This window comes from Vulpes lagopus, chromosome 2, assembly GCF_018345385.1.
Source record: "Vulpes lagopus strain Blue_001 chromosome 2, ASM1834538v1, whole genome shotgun sequence".
Classification (NCBI taxonomy): domain Eukaryota; kingdom Metazoa; phylum Chordata; class Mammalia; order Carnivora; family Canidae; genus Vulpes; species Vulpes lagopus.
In genome coordinates, this window is record NC_054825.1 from 142,936,391 (window position 1) to 142,956,232 (window position 19,842).

Consider the following 19,842-nt stretch of genomic DNA (forward strand, 5'->3'; position numbering starts at 1 on the left):
AGATCCAGCCCCAGTTGGGCTCCATGCTGAGCATGGAGCTTGCTTAAGATTCTCTCTCCCTCTCCCTCTCCATCTGTCCCTCCCCCTTTGCACTCTCTGTCTCTCAAATAATTAATATTTGTGTGTGAGAGAGCATGAACAAGGAGGAGAGGGAGAAGCAGACCCCCCACTGAGCCGGGAGCCCCATAGGAGGTTCAATCCCAGGACCTTGGGATCATGACCTGAACTGAAGACGGATTCTTTTTTTTTTTGAAGGCAGATTCTTAACCAACTGAGCCATCCAGGTGCTCCTTTAAAAAAAAAATGGTGATGGTTGCAAACCATCTTGAACTTGAATACACGGTCTTATCCATTTCTGTTATGATGGGGGAGGAAGCAAATATGTTCGAAGCACTTATTATGTCCTGAGTGCTTTGTGCTATTATGTCCTGAGTGCTTTGTGCACAGTTGTTTCATTGAATCCTCACAGCAACCCTGTAGGCTGGAGTTGTTAGTACCATTTTGTAGGCAAGCAAGCTGAGGCTGAGATTCCTGAAATGGCATAGCTAATAAATGGCAGGGTCAGGAGTGGGACACGGTTCTTAATCTCCCACTTTCCTTATTGTCTGAAACTGTATTTATTTATTTTCATTTTTTTAAGATTTTATTTATTTATTCACAAGCAACACCGAGAGAGAGAGAGGCAGAGACATAGGCAGAGGGAGAAGCAGGCTCTATGCAGACAGCCTGATGTGGAACTCAGTCCCGGGATTCCAGTATCATGCCCTGGGCCGAAGGCTGACGCTCAACCACTGAGCCACCCAGGCATCCTGAAACTGGATTTAATACATGGGCAAAATGTCTCCTCAGAACTGGGGCTGAGAGTATGGTCTTGAAATAGGCTGATGTTCAAGAATCATAGACTCTACCTTGAAATAACAGAGACAAAAAAAAAAAATAGAAATAACAGAGACAACTGATTTTGGCAGATAAAGGGAGAAATAAGTAAACTCATACTTCATTACTTTTTGGAGAAAGAGAGCATATATGTGGGAGGTGGGGGAGTAGAAGGCAGAGGGAGGGAAAGAGAGAATCTTTTTCTTTTTAAAGATTTTATTTATTTATTCATGGGAGACACAGAGAGGGGCAGAGACACAGGCAGAGGGAAAAGCAGGCTCCATGCAGGGAATCTGACGTAGGACTCAATCCGGGGTCTCCAGGATCATGCCCCCAGCTGAAGGCAGCACTAAACCACTGAGCCACCCGGGCTGCCCGAGAGAGAGAATCTTAAGCAAACTCCACACCCAGCACAGAGCCCACCATAGGGCTCCATCTCATGACCCTAATCATGATCATGACTTGAGCCGAAATCAAGAGTCAGATGCTTAACTGACTGAACCACCCAGATGCCCCTAAACTCATACTGATTTGTTCTATCAAATATTTAAGACCATAATAAAATAAACACTCATGGTTATTTTATAACCCAGTTCTGTGTCTCATTTCTGGACTATATCTTTGACCCACAAATAGCCATTGTCCTGATTTTTTTGTTTAGCTTTTCTTTGCTTTTCTTTATGGTTTTACTACATGCCAGCAAGCAGAAGCCAGCAAGCAGAAGATGAAATGGTGATGGCAAGGTGAAGAGAATGGCTCAGCTTCCCTTCTAGCCTTGCTGCGGGCTTCCCCGCTGACCAGAGGTACTGGAGAAGAGCCTTGGGTTTTGTGCTTGTCTTATATAACCCATCTCCAAGTAGCCTGCTAATTCCCAAACTGTTGGCACAGACACCAAGACTCTGAGCAATGATGAGTTGAGAATAAGTCTGTGCCCATCCCAATCCATTTTTCTCATGGTTTCCTTATCGGATAAACCTTGTATTCCTTGTACTTGGCAGCACAATCACTTTAGTTTCTGATGAATTTTGTTGGGATCTTACTTGAGAAAAGAGTTATCAGAGCTCAGAGAAGTTTAAAAAGTAATCATTTGATACACATGCTACACATCCTCTCTTCTCTTGACCACTTTTACTGTTCATTAACCACATTCCTGAACACCTCATTTTTGAGAACTCATCATGTTTCTGTAAGGAACCATCCAAAAATTGTTCCTACATTGCACTTTTCTGTGGCACTGAGAAACCATGTATGACTACAATAAAAATCCATTTTGTGAAAAGAAAAAAAAAAAAATTTTGTATTTTGTATGTATGTACAAAATATATTATTAACTTTGTTTTTAAATTTTTATGTAAGATATTATACTGAAAGTATCCTGCAGTATGCTTTTCATTATGCTCCTGGATTTATCCATTTTGTCACATAGAGCTGTAATTCATTCATTTTCTTTGCTGTATTGTATCCCATCATATAAACATACCATGATCTACTGCCCATTCTGTCAATGGACATGTGGATTGTTTTTCCAGTTTTTGATCATCACAGTGCTACCGTGAACATTCTTATACATGTCTCTGGATCGCATGTATGTTTCTCTAGGTACATACTACCTAGAAGTAAATTGCTCAGTTTTAGGGTATGCACACGTTCACCTTGATAGAACAATGTCAAATTGTTTTCTAAAGAGTTTGGACCTCTATTGCTACCAGCAATAGTTAAGCATTTGTATATCCCAATATTTAATACTGTCATGCTTTTTCATTTCATTTGCTAGTCTGGTGGGTGGAAAATGATAGCCTATAGTTTTAATTTGTAGTTTCTTCATAATTACTTTGGTTGAACATCTTTCCATAGTTTTATTGGCTTTTCTGATTTCCTCATGTATGAAATATATACTAAATAATATCCTTGGCTCACAAATCCTCTCTTCATTTTTACTCTCTCAATCCTCCTATGTCCACAGTGTGGATGAGGAATTGCAGATACAATGAGAAGTAGTAAAGCAAATGAGGAGGAATGGGGCATAATGTGTTTCCCAAGAAGAGGAGATACTGTGTTTGAAAGCCCAGAAGTCCGTGAGAATGTGATGTGTTCGAGAAACCAACTGAATCCCACACCACACAGTGATGAAAGGCAAGCTTTGACCTTAAGGTGAGAGAGTTATGAAACTGAAGCGTGTTTCAAGACAGGCCACCCAGTAGTAATTTCCAAGTAGATATCCAGACACTGGTTACATGACTATGGAATACCTTAGCCACATAAGGATATAAAACAATTGAGAGAGTAAGTGGAAATGCAGGAATGATTTGTGGAGGTGATTTTTTAAAAAAGATTTTATTTATTTATGAGAGAGAGAGAGAGAGAGAGAGAGACAGGCAGAGGCAGAAGCAGGCTCCATGCAGGGAGCCTGACATGGGACTCGATCCCAGGTCTCCAGGATCACACCCTAGGCTGAAGGCGGCACTAACCGCTGAGCCACCCAGGCTGCCCCTGATTTTTTTGAAGGGAGAACTGTTTCCCTCAACCCCTCCAAGGGCAAAGGGTGCTACCCTTTCACCTCAAGATTGGAGAAAAGGACTTCAGTTGGACCAGCAAGAGAATTTGATATGTATCCTGAGGGACATGGCATCAGAGGACATGGTAGATGATATCAAGTCACGCTTTAAAAAGTACACAGGTGAAATGACTGTAGTTGCCCACAGTTACACACTAGGAGATAAGCCAGAAGTGGGAACAGCTTGACTTCTATATTTGGTGTGACATCTTTCCATAATACTGGCCAGAGAAAAAATACTTGAATCCTCTCCTCACCTCTCTTTCCTTTCTTCAACCCCCTTGTGGAATCAGAGATTGAGCACAATTCAGGGGGTGGAGGAGGTGGAAGTACCACATGGGAGAAAAAGAGAAAACACCATGACCTAGTCCCTTCCTCCACAAACAGCCGGCCTACATTGAGCTTCAGCCAGAGGATGAGCACAATTTCATTTTAAATTGAATTTGATGTTTTCCATCTTATATGGAACTAGATATTTTGAAATATTGAACTGAGAATGTGTTTGACATTGGAAGTGACCATAATATTTTTTATTACCCAGTAGGAAACCAAAAAGTCATTGAAGCTGCTGGCATCTTCATCCAAGTGTGAAAGAAGAGAGATAGTCACAGGAAAAGTTAAAGGAACAGTGGGAGACAAATATTAAGTTGTTTCCTAATAAAGCTCTATGAGTTCTGATTTTCAAAATCAATGTAATTAGAGAGCAGCAAGAGAAGAGATTGTAGAAAAGTTGTCCAGATGAATGAGTCACAAGGGGATTTGGGGCTCAAGGCCCTTGAAAGCCATTGACGAGTTCTACATAGGGGAATTTTGTGATCAACATTGTGCTTACAAAAAAAGTCTCTAGTTCAGGGTATATGATGATTTGAAGGACAGTAGAGGCAGGGGTTGCCCAGAGGAGGCCCTCATTAAGGTGAAATGTGATAGTGGCTCGAGTCCAGATTAGTGGCAGTGAGGATAAAAGAAATGGAAGGTTGTGAGAGAAGTGATAAACTTGCTAGTAATTGATGATGGAGCTGATGTGGGAAGCGAAGGCTGGTTCATATATTTCTGATTTGAGCTGCTAAGTAGTCAGCAGTGTCCTTTCCAGAGATGAGTTATTCTTTTGATCCCTTAATATTCTTGGGAGATACATGGAATAGACAGTAGCATCTGTGTATCTTACTGCTGTGGTGACTAATGCTCAAGAAAGCCAATTAATTTGAAGTCCACACAACTCATTACATGCTGGGAGCTTCTACTTCAATGCTTCTGTGCTTGAATTAAGTTCCCTTTGATTCTACTTAGGCACAAATGCCCAACCATGGGTGGAGTTAAGTGTGTAATTGAAAGGAAAGCACCTGGCTGGCTCAGTCAAAAGGCTGTACAACTCTTGATCTCAGAGCAATGAGTTTGGGCCCCATGTTGGGTATAGGGATTATTTTTAAAAAGATAGAGAGAGAAAGATACTTAAAAAAAAAAAACAATAGAGGAAGAGAGAAATAAACTGGGTCATAATATAGTCCTCAAGCTTAAAATACTTATGCATTCAGTAATTTCAGCAAAAGATAATTATGCTTCTTAGAATCATGGGAACATTCCATGAAAACCCTGGATTTCAATACCATTGAAAAAACTCTGAACTGGCCTAGGGAAATTTTTGCCTCTCTCTCAGCCACAGGATTCTAGCATTTATATTTTAGAGCAGTGTTTCTCAATCCTTAATGTGCATATGAATCACATGGAGATCTCGTTAAAATGCCAATTCTGCTTCAGTAGGTTTGGGGTGGGGCTCAAGATTCTGCATTTTTAACTGGCTCCCAGGGTATGTCCAGGCTGTTAGTCCAAGTTTTGGCAAAGCAAGGTTTGAGATGAGCCCAGAACTTATCAGAGTAGATGGGGGGCACTGAGAAAGCTCAAAGGGAAAGGACCCAAAGGAATCCCAGAAATGTAATAATGTTGGGGATAAACAGACTACACTTTGCAAAATGGCAAGGCAGACACATTTTCCCAGGCCCCTTTCTATTTTCCAAGCTCCCTTCCTCATTCAGCACCTTGCCTATGATGTAGTCCCTTTCTGCTGATGAACTAATCCTTGTCTAGAGTCAGACTGGAAAGCAAGTTTTCATCTTACCCTTCTGCCTACTCTGCCCAGAAGGCAGCATTTGCAACTGCACTTTCAAATTTGAAGATCCAAAAGAATAAAAATTTTAAATGTGGAACAACAGACAATACATGTTGAATATACAACAAAGACAAATCCTGGAAAAGACGAGAGACTCTGTGCATTCACGTGGCTTTCCTATAGGGAACATTTCATCCTGCTTGATTCCCGGTGCTCCTTAAAAATCAATCTTTAAGGGGATCCCTGGATGGCTCAGTGGTTTGTCACCTGCCTTCGGCCCAGGGCATGATCCTGGAGACCTGGGATCGAGTCCCACGTCCGTCTCCCTGCATGGAGCCTGCTTCTCCCTCTGCCTGTGTCTCTGCATCCCTCTCTCTCTCTCTCTCTCTCTCTCTGTGTCTCATGAATAAATAAAATCTTTTAAAAAAAATCAAGCTTTAAGACATGCCAAATATTAAAAAGAAACGTATTTCTCTCCGAGGGATCTCTGATGGCATTTTTGCCTGTGATCTCCCCAGAGTGATGTGGGGTGTAGGGGCTTCCAACCCTCAGTGAGTTGAGGGATAAGCCTGGAGATGGATGGGACAAGATAGAATTGTTCTGATTAACCTTGCTGAGTTTAGAGCCTGCAGGGGATGTCATGCTCTTGCTTTTGCCATTTGCAACCTCTGTGACCTTGGCCAAGGCCTTTCACATTTGCAGTTTCAGTTTTTTTCACATGTAAAATGAAACATTGGGACAAAATACTCTTTCTGGCTCTAAAAACTTTGTTTCTGAATTTGTTTCAAGTGAACTTGGAAAGGAGGAAATTTTTAAGCTGCCAGATTTTACAGTGGCTGATCATCAAAATCACTTTGGAGAGCTTTAAAAATATATAGATAGGGCAGCCCCGGTGGTGCAGCGGTTTAGCACAGCCTTCAGCTCAGGGCGTGATCCTGGAGACCTGGGATCGAGTCCCATGTCAGGCTCCCTGCGTGGAGCCTGCCTGTGTGTGTGTGTGTGTGTGTGTGTGTCTCATGAATAAACAAATAAAACCTTTACAAAATACAAAAAATAGATAGATAGGTCTCCCTTTACCCTGTTCTGGTCGCTTGTGGATGAGGCCTTAGAAACTGTTTTCATAAAGTTCTCCAGGTAGATACTGTCCACCAGATAAATTTGGGAATCGCTAAGCCAAGCCACAAGGGGGCGCCTGGGAAATACCGATTGCCATCTCAGGTGTTTAAAACCATTTTGAATATAAAAATAGAAATGAAAAAAAAAAGAGAGAAATGAAATGGACTTATCGTTTCCATATCTAATTTGCCTCATAATGAGATAAATTTATAATTGAAGGTATCTTTGGCTCTTTGATATTTGGGGTTTAACTCTCTTCTGCGTGAGCTAAAGCTATATTGAAGTAATATGTATTGTTAAATAATAAAAATTCAACAGATTAAGTGTGAAAGGTCTAATTGGCTTCATTAAGGGATTCAGGAATGAGGCAGCATCCCGTCTAGCGAGTAGTATTTTCATAGAAGGAGGGCGGGGCAAGAAAGTTATGAGCAAAAGAAAAGGACTATTTGGGGCAAGCTGGCTTTCCCTTAGGGAAAAAGCAAGGGGTCTTATGCAGATTACCTTATCTTCAGGGTATGGAGAGGGCCCTTGTGGCACTCACTGGCTGGCACTGACTCACTGACTACAGTTAGACTACATTTCTGGGGAAGTTTGAAATTAAATAAACTTGACACTAGGCTAAGGAGAAGGGTAGGGGCCTAAGGAAACCATTAGGGGAAGGTGAGAGATGTTTGGAAAACAAAGATGGCTCTATTATGTAGGTAAGTGTTTTAGGTAAAGAGGAATCTCTGTTAATAGCTGTCTTCTGGGGACCCCTGGGTGGCTCAGTGGTAGAGCGTCTGCCTTAGGCTCAGGTTGTGATCCCCAGGGTCGTGGGATCGAGTCCCACATAGGGCTCTCTGTAGTGAGCCTGCTTCTCTCTCTGTGTCTCTCATGAATAAATAAATAAAATCTTAAAAAATAAATAGCTGTCTTCTTGATTTAGGCAAGCAGTTGAGACGGGAGTAAAGAGTTTTTCCTAAATCTGCTGGGTTTTGATTACTTTTAATTCAAAATAATGTTCCTGCTAAAGTGGCCCTTCTTCGGGTGGCCTGCTCTGGGCCCCTAAAATCTAAAGCTTTTGGAAAAAATGTTAGTGTATAATTAGCATCTAATATATGTCAGTGATTCATGTTGCTGTGTTATCATCATCATTCTCTTGTCTTGGCAGGACTTTTATCACTCAATTACCCAGTCCTAATCCCAGGTTCCACCCTCGTCTTCCCTGTTTCTCAGATACTGCGTCCAACTGGTAACACTTATTCTTCTCTTGAATCTACTCCTCCTCATCACCACAGATGGATCCTTCATTTAATCACTCGTTATTTTACTTCCAGACCTCCACAATGTCTTCCTGAAAGTCAACCTCCCTCTAGGAGCTACTGTTTTAAAATACAAATCCGATTATGTTCTTGGATGAACAAAATCACGTCGATGGCTGTATTTGGCTCCTCTCAAAGGGAGTCAAAAAGTATTTTGTGTGTGTGTACAACGAGAGAGAATGATAAAGAAAATGGGACAAAATGTTAACAATAGACAAGTTTGGGCACCTGGGTGGCTCAGTCAGTTAAGCACCTAACTTTGGCTAAGGTCATGATCTCAGGGTCCTTGGAGTCTGCTTGTCCCTTTGCCCCTTCCTCAGCATGTGCATACACTCTCTTTTGCAAATAAATAAGTAAAAAATCATTTTTTAAAAAGATTTTATTTATTCATGAGACACAGAGAGAGAGAGAGAGAGAGAGAGAGAGAGAGGGAGAGGCAAAAACACAGGCAGAGGGAGAAGCAGGCTCCATGCAGGGAGCCTGACATGGGACTCGATCTCAGGTCTCCAGGATCCTGCCCTGGGCTGAAGGCGGCGCTAAACCGCTGAGCCACCTGGGCTGCCCAATAAGTAAAAAAATCTTAAAAAAAAAAAAAAAAAAGAGAGAGAGAGAGAGAGAGACAAATCTGGATAAATGGTGCACAAGTGTTTTATGTACTCTTTTATTGTTGCAACTTTTTGTAAGTTTGAAATGATTTTCAAAACAAAACACTTCCCTGGTTTACCTATTTCTTCAGACTCATCTCCTATTTTTCTTCCTTGATGTTTAAGCTTCAGCCATAATACATAATCATACTTCTTTACTTTTGTGCTTGAGTCTTCACTAATTTGGAATGCTGTGATCTTTACCACTTGTCAACATGGAAAATTCCTATTTATACCTCAGTATCCAGCATATACCCTCCTATGTGAAGTCTATGTTTTTTGACAGAATTAATCATATCATTCCTTGGGCTGACCGTGTTTCTCATTTTGACTCCTGTGCCCTTTTCTCACATAGTACAATTAGTCTGTTTCTTATACTAAACTCAGAGATCTTGAAGAACACAGTCCCCCAAGTCCTGCATTAGGGCCATTATTGCACCCTAGAGTCTAAGATCCCAATTTCTGTCTTCCTGCACTCCTAGATACATTTGTATTTGCCAGGCCATGCTGGTTCCTCACCTTTTGCCATTAGCAATGGCCACAATGACATTGAATTCGCTGCTGCTTCCTGTTGCTTCCACCTGAAGCTTGGCTCCTGGCCACTCTCCCCTGATTTTTTTTTTTCCCTGATTTTTTTTTTAAAGCTTTTTCCACATTTGGAGGAAGAGAGCCATTACTGATAGCTGAAATCCAATGATCATCATTGTCTTATAGACCTCCTCCAACCCCAAGGATCTTCTTCCTTTACTCTATTTTTAAAGACTTTATTTATTTATATGAACAAGCATGAGAAATGGGGAGGGAAAGACACTTCCCAGCCCCAAGAGCAGGAAGCCTGATATGGCGCTTGATTCCAGGACCCTGAGATCATGACCTAAGCAGAAGGCAGATGCTTAACCAACTGAGCCACACACGCACCCACCGCCCCCTTCCCTTACTCTAATTTTGTGTTTAGGAGCCAGTTAGTTTACCTCTTAGAAGGCTTCGTTTTCTCATCTATTACACTTTAGGGATGCTCCATGTTGGGCCTCCTGCTCTGTGGAGAGTCGGCTTCTCTCTCTCCCTCTGCCTGCTGCTCCCCCCTGCTTGTGCTCACTCTCTCTGTGAAATACATACATACATACAATCCTAAAAAAAAAAAAAGAAAGAAAGAAAAGAGAAAAAGATACGCTTTAGTTCGATATCCTTAATAAGAGGTAGAAAAATAATTTTTTCACTACTCTTCTAGGTTCTTAGCTGAGACCCTCAAAGAGGAGTAAATATGCCATCCTAAAATATGCCTCTTCAGCTGGTTATGTTTAAGAAACAGCAGACACAAGACAAATTCTGAAAACAAGAAGCAGTTACTCTTTTGTAAGGGACATTTACATTTATATGGGACATTGCCCTTTGTGAGGGTGTCTCCCTCTATAGGGAGAGGAGGGCTACAATTCTGGAAACTTTCATCAATAGAGAACACATCACTTAAAGGGGTGCCCTCATGACACCCCTACGCTTGTTTACAATGCTTTTCCTGGTGACCTCCCATAGATGGCTTCCTAACTCCTACATTTTTCTTTTGTCTTTCTCTGAGATGCTATTTAAGGTTGGGGGGCTAGGGCAGGTCTTAGCTAAGAACTTAGAAGGGTGGAGGGAAAATTATTTTTCCTCTCCAGCACTCCCTTGTAACAAAAGGCAGATTAACAAGAGAAAAACAAATGGAAGTGTAATATATATACCTCCTGTATACATGCAGAGACCAGGAAGACTGAGTAACTCCCCGAAATAGCCCAAGCCACCACCTTAAATACCATCATTAGCTAATGACAAAAGAACAATGTTTGGGTAGGTCAGGGAAACTAATTATACAAAGTTACCAGGAAAAGCACAGTAAACAAAGGGTAGGGTTGTTATGAAGATTTCAGTCAGACCTTTTCCATTGATAAGTTCCTAGGGATTTGGATACTTTCTTCTCTTCCTAATATGGAGAGGAAGACACCCTTATAAACGGAGATTTTCCTTATAAATGTAAATGTCCCTCAAAAAAGGGCAGTTTCTACTCCTACGTCTGTGGCTTCTCAAAACTAATCAGCCTAAAATATCTTTTTGCCAAAGAGGCATATTTTGGGAGTAGCATATTTTGCTCCCCTTCTGTTACATTTTATTTTCTTTTCCTTTTGCTTTGGCTTCCTGTTAAGACAGGTCATTTCATTGAATCCTTTGTGCTGATTTGTCAAAGTTCATCAAATGTTTTTTTTTTTTAATTTTTATTTATTTATGATAATCACACAGAGAGAGAGAGAGAGAGGCAGAGACACAGGCAGAGGGAGAAGCAGGCTCCATGCACCGGGAGCGAAGCAGGCTCCATGCACCGGGAGCCCGACATGGGATTCGATCCCGGGTCTCCAGGATCGCACCCTGGGCCAAAGGCAGGCGCCAAACCGCTGCGCCACCCAGGGATCCCCATCAAATGTTAATAAAACTAACAAGTTATTTCTTGAGAGTTATTTAAGTCAAAGACCAGTATGCCCCACTGGTGGGTGTATATCTCTTTGGATTCTTATGTTTTCATTCTGTGGAGATTTTAGGGTAGGGCAAGTTTAGCACTGTGTATAGTAATAAATGACCTTTCTGAAACTTCCAAGTTCTCATTGATTGTTTTTACTGCCATTTAAGACTATATGTTTTCTGGCTAAAAAAAAAAAAAAAAAAAATGAAGGGATCCCTTGAAGAAGAAAAATTATTGGCAGTAAAACATACTCACCTTAAAATGCCACTTTCAAAGAAGACATCAACTCCATTTTGACATACATTTGACATACAATCACTTTCTAATTAATTAAGTTCTTTCCAGCTTATCTCTTAACTCAAGCAAAGGACTCTGAGGGCAAAGCATCCTGTGATGGGAACTGAAACTACCTAGTCACGCAACAAAAATGGCCCTGAGCCAGCAAAACCCTGCATGATTGACCCCAAGACAAAGATCCACCTGATCTTTACTGCCCACCTGCACATACCCACTCACCTTTGTCCCACATTTTCCTTATATAAACCTAGAAGCATTTTCAGCACTTTAGAGACCATCTTTGAGATGCTGGCTCACTGTCTTCCTGGTGTTGGCCTGACTAAAATAAATTCCTTTCTTGTTTCACCACCACTATCTCTCTGCCTTTACATTTTTGTCAGTAGCAAGTGACTGAACCCTCTCTGTTTGGGCCCCCGGAGTCAGGTGATCTTGCATTCTTGTGCCCCAGTTACAATTTGAGGGGACTGAGTATTTCCTACAGTGATGAACTAGGTCACATGCTTAAATTTGCTTGTTGGTAACATAAGAAGTGTGAGTCTGGAATGGATGCTTCATAATAGCAGGGATCTGGTCTTTCTTAGTACTCCATGCCAATGCCTCAGAGGATGCCTGGCCCTACTAGGAGCTCCACACATGTTTGGTGAAAGCATAAATGAATGAGGTCAATAAGCCTGTTTGGGGAAATGTCAGAGCTCTAAAAACCTAAATATATTGAAGCAAGTGAAAAAAGGAACCCTGAAGAGACAGGTTCTTTGAAGTCCCAAATTTGTCATCAGGATACCACTTGGTACTTCTGCCTGAAATGTAATCAACATGTTCAGCTGCAGCTAGTCAAGGCCGTTATGTATTGGATATTGTCCAGATGTTTCTGGAATTGAAAGTTTTTTTTTTTAATTTTTATTTATTTATTTTATTTATGATAGTCACAGAGAGAGAGAGAGAGAGAGGCAGAGACATAGGCAGAGGGAGAAGCAGGCTCCATGCACCGGGAGCCCGACGTGGGATTCGATCCCCGGTCCCCAGGATCGCGCCCTGGGCCAAAAGTAGGCGCTAAGCCGCTGCGCCACCCAGGGATCCTCTGGAATTGAAAGTTTTAACAGTACTTTCTGGTTGCTTTGTTTTTGTGTTGTTATTTTTTTTTTAAGATTTTATTTATATATTCATGTGAGACACACACACACACAGAGAGAGGCAGAGACACAGGCAGAGGAAGAAGCAGGCTCCATGCAGGGAGCCTGATAATGGGACTTGATCCTGGGACCCCAGGATCATGCCGTGGGCCAAAGGCAGGCGCCAAACAGCTGAGCCACCCAGGCTTCCAGGTCCCTTTGTTTTTGCTGCATACTGTAGTTTTGTGAGCTCAGGGTTTTCTGGAGTTGTTTTGCCATAATAAAGGGCTAAGTTACTGACAGCTGTTCCCTTTCTCATCTGCTCTTTATCAACATAGTACAGCTTCCTATACCCAACAGTGATGGGGAAATGATCCAGTTGACATTATTACATATAAGTAACCCAGAGTTATCCTGTATTAATCTTCCGGGTCATATGCTCTAACTGTATTCGTATTTTAAATGATTTGCAGTTTTGAGGGTTTTTTTTTTAGAAATCCATTTTATTTTCTTGGTGGGTTCCTGTTAATCTGCTTATCTCCAATGTTCTGAAGATTTTTTTTTTTTTTTTTTTTTTTGCTGCTCTTCCAGTCTGGGGAATTGACAAATGACAATTTTGAGGCCATAGGGGAGAGACAGGCCTTAAGATATACTGCATAAATCATCAAAAATGTGATGTACTATACCTTCTTGGCATAAACTGGAAATTAAAAAAAAATAGTGCTGCAAATAGAATTGCTTCCTTTGGGCTTAAACCGGATTGGCAGCAACACAGATTCTGCTGTGCGCTGAAGTCATTTTCTACTTTGGCACTACTCAGTCCACGGGGAATGGTGGAGTCATGATTTAGCAGCAAGATTCTGGGAGCAGGCCAGCATCTACATCTGTTCTGAACTGTAAGTGGACTGGAAAAATGCTTGAAAAAAAGCCAGAGGAGGGAGGTGAAGGAGAACACAAACCCTTTAACCTCAAAAAGGCTACAAAAACGATTTGATCAATTACAAGGAGCTTGGATTTAGAGAGAAGTTTTTATGGAAATAAAATCTATACAATTTTTCTTTGTCTTCATCCATTAAGTTCCTCTGTCTTGTGATACAAGAATCATAACACATAATAATATAAGAAAATCTTTTTAGGAAGGACTAATGCATCACTTACCTTACTTGGGATGAGTCTTAACAATTGAAGCGCAATGTCATGGTAATACCCCTTAGACATTTGGTGTGCTTTTTAGTGAATTGCATAATGGATTTCTTTTCTCCAAATGTATGACTATACCATCTTGTAAGAATTGGGTTTTCGTTTTGTTTCATTTTGTTCATTGTTGGTTTTTTGTTTGTTTTACATTAAGAGGAATGACATCAATTGAATGTCGTGAATGCCATGAGTGGGCAAGGGTGTGGCTGGTTTACTGGAAAGGTTTAAAGTTCAACTCCATCATTTCGGCTGTGTGACTTCAGGCAAGTTGCTCTCTAGCACTTAGCTTTTTTACCTTTAGAATAGTATTATCTAATTCATAGGGTTGTTTTGAAGATTAGGGGAGTCCATGTGCATATGGAAAGCACAGGATAAATGTTAGTCTGCTTTCTCTCTATTCTCTGTGAGTGCCCTTTTCTTCTGTCTTGTTGCCCTGCACACTTACATATCCAGAGTCTTGATTTCCAGAGAAGGTATTTGATTGGAGTCAATGAATCAAACTTGGCTCGTCTAAAGTTGAAAGTATTTTTTCTGACTAGCCAAAAGAGGCTAGAAAAACAGAGAAAACAGGCTACAAAGAAGAGACACAACAGAAAGGCGAGATTCAAAGCTTATTTGGAGCAATCACAATGGATTTGGCAAAGAAGCTGCAACAAAGATCAAGCGGGTTATTTAGCCAAAATGCCAGATTCTTTTTGGAAAGACTTTCCGAAGTGACAGTCAAATTTCAATAAGAAGCAAATAAATGATTCAAAACAATAGAAATCATAGAAATAATTTCCACATGATTTAGGAAAACATTTTTTATTTTTGTTTCTCAGGAAAGCACATTACATTTTCTAATTAATTATTGGCATATATAAAGAAAATAAAATGGCTCTTAGGGGTCCCAAGGCTATACTCAACCTCTTTGACTCATAGTTGCCTTATGTAATATGAAAGGACTGAAATTGGTTCTTTCTAAGGTTCCTTTACAAATCTAAGATTTTATTTTAAAAAATTCTAAGATTTTGTGCTTTGTTAAGCTAATAACAAAATTATTTTTACACTTTCTATATTTTTAAAACTTTATTTATTTATTTATTTATTTATTTATTTATTTATTTATTCTTGAGAGACAGAGAGAGAAAGAGAGGTACAGACACAGGCAGAGGGAGAAGCAGGCTCCATGCTAGGAGCCTGACGTGGGACTCGATCGCAGGTCTCCAGGATCGCGCCCTGGGCCAAAGGTAGGCGCTGAACCACTGAGCCACCCAGGGATCCTACACTTTCTATATTAACAACAAATAATGATGACTTTCTGAGAACTTAGTTGGTGTGCTTCAGGTCACTTACTCCCTATAATCACCCTAGGAAATAGGTTCTACTGTTATTATTAATTTACAGGTAAGGAAACTGACACCTAATTTAAGTAATTTTTCCAATGTTATCCTCTTACCAAATGAGAGTTCAGATTTAACTAGAACTCTCTGATTCTGTCTCAAGCTTTTAACCCAAACCTGCATTGCTCCCTATTATATAGTAAACACGCTGTTTAATAACGATGGGCTAAGAAGGCAGCCCGGGTGGCTCAGCGGTTTAGCGCCGCCTTCAGCCCAGGGCCTGATCCTGGAGACCCGGAATAGAGTCCCTGCATAGAGCCTGCTTCTCCCTCTGCCTGTGTCTCTGCCTCTTTCTCTCATGAATAAATAAAGTCTTTAAAAACAAACAAACAAACAAACAAACAAAAAACAATGGGCTAAGAAGCTTTATAGGCAGTGGAAAAAATTCAATCTTGGTGAAAAACATTCTCTTAAATAAATGGTATAGTGAATAATTATACATACCAGAATGGGGAAATCCAGAACTCCCTCTACTCCACTGTCATATGGAATTCTTTCTGCTTCCTGACAGCTAAACTCAGGTGAGTTCCCTCCTTGGTAAGTGACAGATAAGAAACTACACTAGGTGGAGTTGTCACAAAAAAGAAACTTTACTTGCAGAAAAGAAGGAGATCACAGGGGAAAACTTCCAAAGCCATGGCTCACAGAGTGAGGATGAGCGGATTTATTTTATTTAGGGTTAAGATAAATGTTCAGAAAGGAGAGTTTTGTCATTGCAGGTAAAGGCCAGCACAGGGTTGTGCAAGGGTACTTGGGACAGATGCCTGTACATGTATCCTATATGGTGTGAACGAAGCGTGTGTTCCTCCTTGGGCAAAGATTTTAATATTACAGCTGTGGACACCCCATGGTCCATCTGTGCAGATGTGATTCAGTGGTCAAGCTCACACTGGCCCAAGCTGCCTGGAGCTCTTCCTGTTGTTTGCCTCCAAAAGATAAGGTTCATAAGGTTCACATTCCTGTGAAGGAGGAGGGGGGATTCCACTGGGAGTCTTATTGAGGACAGTTTCAACCTCATTCACCCTTTGGGGTCACGGTTTCATAGTCACAGGGCTCAGAGCCCACCTCTTCACCAGCTGAGATGCCCAGGTCCTCAGTTCACGGCCTGCCTTTTTTTGCACATCATCCACTTAGTTTCTCAGCCCTGAACTGGCTAAGGGCATGGCAGGAAATGCCAGCTGGCATGGCACAACACTGCCTTGAGAGAGGACTAATTTTGCCTGGCCTTGCAGAACTTGCTTGCCTTTTTTTTCAGCTGTGTCTGCACCAATATGGCTGAATTTACAAGAGCCAAGAGGATGTTTCACCATCTGCCTGTTAGTGCGGAATTGGCCTTTCTGCTCCTCCAACAGGGTTTTGGAAGGCTTGGTGGCTCTGGGCCAGCCCACTGAGGCGGTCCTCCTTGGATTGCGTGCTACAGAAGGAAAGAAACTCTGCTGAGCTCCAGAGCCAAGGATGACAAATGGCCTGCATGCATCTGCAACAGCAAGTGTGATCTGAACACAATTGCAACACTGTTGCAAACTGACTCCTAAATTCATGTCACTATCATATTTGGACAGTCAATTGAGAAAGGCCTGCATTAAAAAAGTAGAAAGGAAGAAAAGAAAGAAAAAAGAAAGAAAAGAAACTTTAAAAAAGATTTTTATTTTTAAGTAATCTCCACATTTAACGTGGGGCTCAAACTTACAATCCTGAGATCAAGAGTCTCATGCTCTGTGGACTGAGCCAGCCAATTGCCCCAGAATTTTTTTCTTAACTATAAGAGCACTACATGTTTACTGTAGAAAATGTAGGGGCGCCTGGGTGGCTCAGCGGTTGAGCATCTGCCTTCGGCTCAGGGCATGATCCTGGAGACCTGGGATCGAGTCCCACATCGGACTCCCCGCATGGAGCCTGCTTCTCCTCTGTCTGTGTCTCTGCTTCTCTCTCTGTGTCTCTCATGAATAAATAAATAAAATCTTTAAAAAAAAAAAAAAGAAAGAAAATTTAGAAAGCACACAAAAGGGCAGCCCGGGTGGCGCAGCTGTTTAGGGCCACCTTCAGCCCAGGGCATGATCCTGGAGACCCAGGATCGAGTCCCAGGTCAGCTCCCTGCATAGAGCCTGCTTCTCTCTCTGCCTGTGTCTCTGCCTCTCTCTCTGTGTCTCTCATGAATGAATAAATAAAAATCTTAAATAAAAAAAGAGAAAGCACACAAAAATATAGAGAAGAAAATAAATGCCATGTATGTGATTACCATTCCAGGGGCATCTTCAGGACGCTTTTGTTATATATTCTTTACAACTTTAAAAACATGAGTAGGGATTTTACATGTATTTTTATATGCTTTTTTTCTTAAAATATATCATAAATAATCTTGTATACCAGTAGACCTTTATTTTTTTTTTTTAATTTTAAAGATTTTATTTATTTATTCATAGAGACACAGAGAGAGAGGGGCAGAGACACAGGCAGAGGGAGAAGCAGGCTCCATGCAGGGAGCCCGACGTGGGTCTCGATTCTGGGTCTCCAGGATCACGCCCCGGGCTGCAGGCGGCGCTAAACCACTGTGCCACCGGGGCTGCCCTAGACCTTCTTTAATAGCATTTTTTGGCAGCTGCATAGTGTTTCATCTTATGCTTATATCATATATGTTTATGCATCTTTTGTCGGGTTTTTAAGTGCTCTTCAGCTTTTTGTTATTTGAAGTAATGAATGATAAATCTTCTTTTTGCCTAACTCTGATTATTTTCACAAGCAAATCCTTGAAAGCAAAATTGTTGGATCAAAGTCATAACTAGTTTTAGTTTAAAAGTTATAATATCCACTGCCACATTGCCTTTGAGCAAGGGTATAGCAAGTTACATTTCCACCAATGTAAACCATTAGCAAACCTCTCAGTGTCCTCACTACCATGGGGAGTTAGCTTTTAAAATCTTGGCTAATGTGATAAGTGAAAAATGTTAGCATTCTACCGTTATACTTAAATGTAGGGATTGACCACTACACATTTCCTTATTTAATTAACTTATAAAAGTTTATTTGTTTGTTTGTTTATTTTTTTGTATTTTAGTAATTTCTACGCCCAATGAAGGGCTCATTCTCTTCCAACTGAGCTAGCCAGGCACCCCACATTTCCTTAATATAAACCAAGCTAAAGGTTACAAAAGCTCATAGATAGGTTTGTTCCCAGATAAAGAGAATCGTACTTGAGTTATTTTTATATATATGATCTTTTTGTTTTTCTTTTTTTTTTTTTAAAGATTTTATTTATTTATTTATAAGAGACACACAGAGAGAGACAGAGACACAGGCAGAGTCTCCCTCTCCGCAGGGAACCTGATGCAGGACTCCATCACAGGACCCTGGGGTCATGCCCTGAGCCAAAGGCAGATGCTCAACCACTGAGCCACCCAAGTGCCCCGATCTTTTTGTTTTCCTGCTAATTACACAAAATCCATGATGCTATCTTTTTTTTAAAAAATATTTTATTTATTTATTCATGAAAGACACAGAGAGAGAGAGGTAGAGACACAGGCTGAGGGACAAGCAGGCTCCATGCAGGAAGCCCGATGTAGGACTAGATCCTGGGACTCCAGGATCATGCCCTGGGCCGAAGGCAGGCACTAAACTACTGAGCCACTCGGGCTGTCCCATGATACCATCTTAAACTTACTTTCTGTTTGCAGATGATAATACTCATCCCAGAGCAGATAATTCTTATATATGTTTGTTGTTTGTTTTAAGAAAAAAAAATAGTCATCTTGCTTTCTGCAGTTATGATAAAGAATATTTCTGGGGCGGCCCGGGTGGCTCAGCGGTTTAGCGCCGCCTTCAGCCCAGGGCCTGATCCTGGAGACCTGGGATTGAGTCTCACATCAGGCTCCCTGCATAGAGCCTGCTTCTCCCTCTGCCTGTGTCTCTACCTCTCTCTCTCTGTCTCTCATGAATAAATAAATAAAATCTTTAAAAAAAATAAAAAAATATTTCTGACAATTGTCTATTTCTGTATCTTAGGTATGCCACCAGGAATGTCAAGATAATTCTTCTCTGTAACAATATTATGATAAAAAGGAAATGTATTTGTGTTTCATAAAGTAGAGGTATTGTTGGAGTAGTTTTTTTTTTTTTTTTTTTTATTCTGCTGGGAAAGAAAAATGTAAAACGTTTTTGGTGGAGTTACTTAAAAGGTGCCAGTGAGAGGGGCTCTTGGCTACCTCAGTTGGTAGAGCATGCAACTCTTTTTTTTTTTAAGACTTTATTTATTTATTCATGAGAGACACACACACATACACACACAGAGGGAGAGAGAGAGAGAAAGAGAGAGAGAGGCAGAGACACAGGCAGAGAGAGAAGCAGGCTCCATGCAGGGAAGCCTGATGTAGGACTCGATTCCAGGTCTCTAGGATCACATCCTGGGCTGAAAGTGGTGCTAAACTGCTGAGCCACCCAGGCTGCCCCATGAGCATGCAGCTCTTGATCTCGGGGTTGTAAGCTCAAGCCCCATGTTGGATATAGAGATAACTTAAAAATAAAAATCTTTTTTTAAAATTTTTATTTATTTATGATATTCATACAGTGAGAGAGAGAGGGGCAGAGACACAGGCAGAGGGAGAAGTAGGCTCCATGCACCGGGAGCCCGACATGGGATTCGATCCCGGGTCTCTAGGATCGCGCCCTGGGCCAAAGGCAGGCACTAAACCGCTGCGCCACCCAGGGATCCCAAAAATAAAAATCTTAAAAGAAAAAAAAGATGATAGTGAGGACCATGGCCAAAACCATTCTGGTTGGT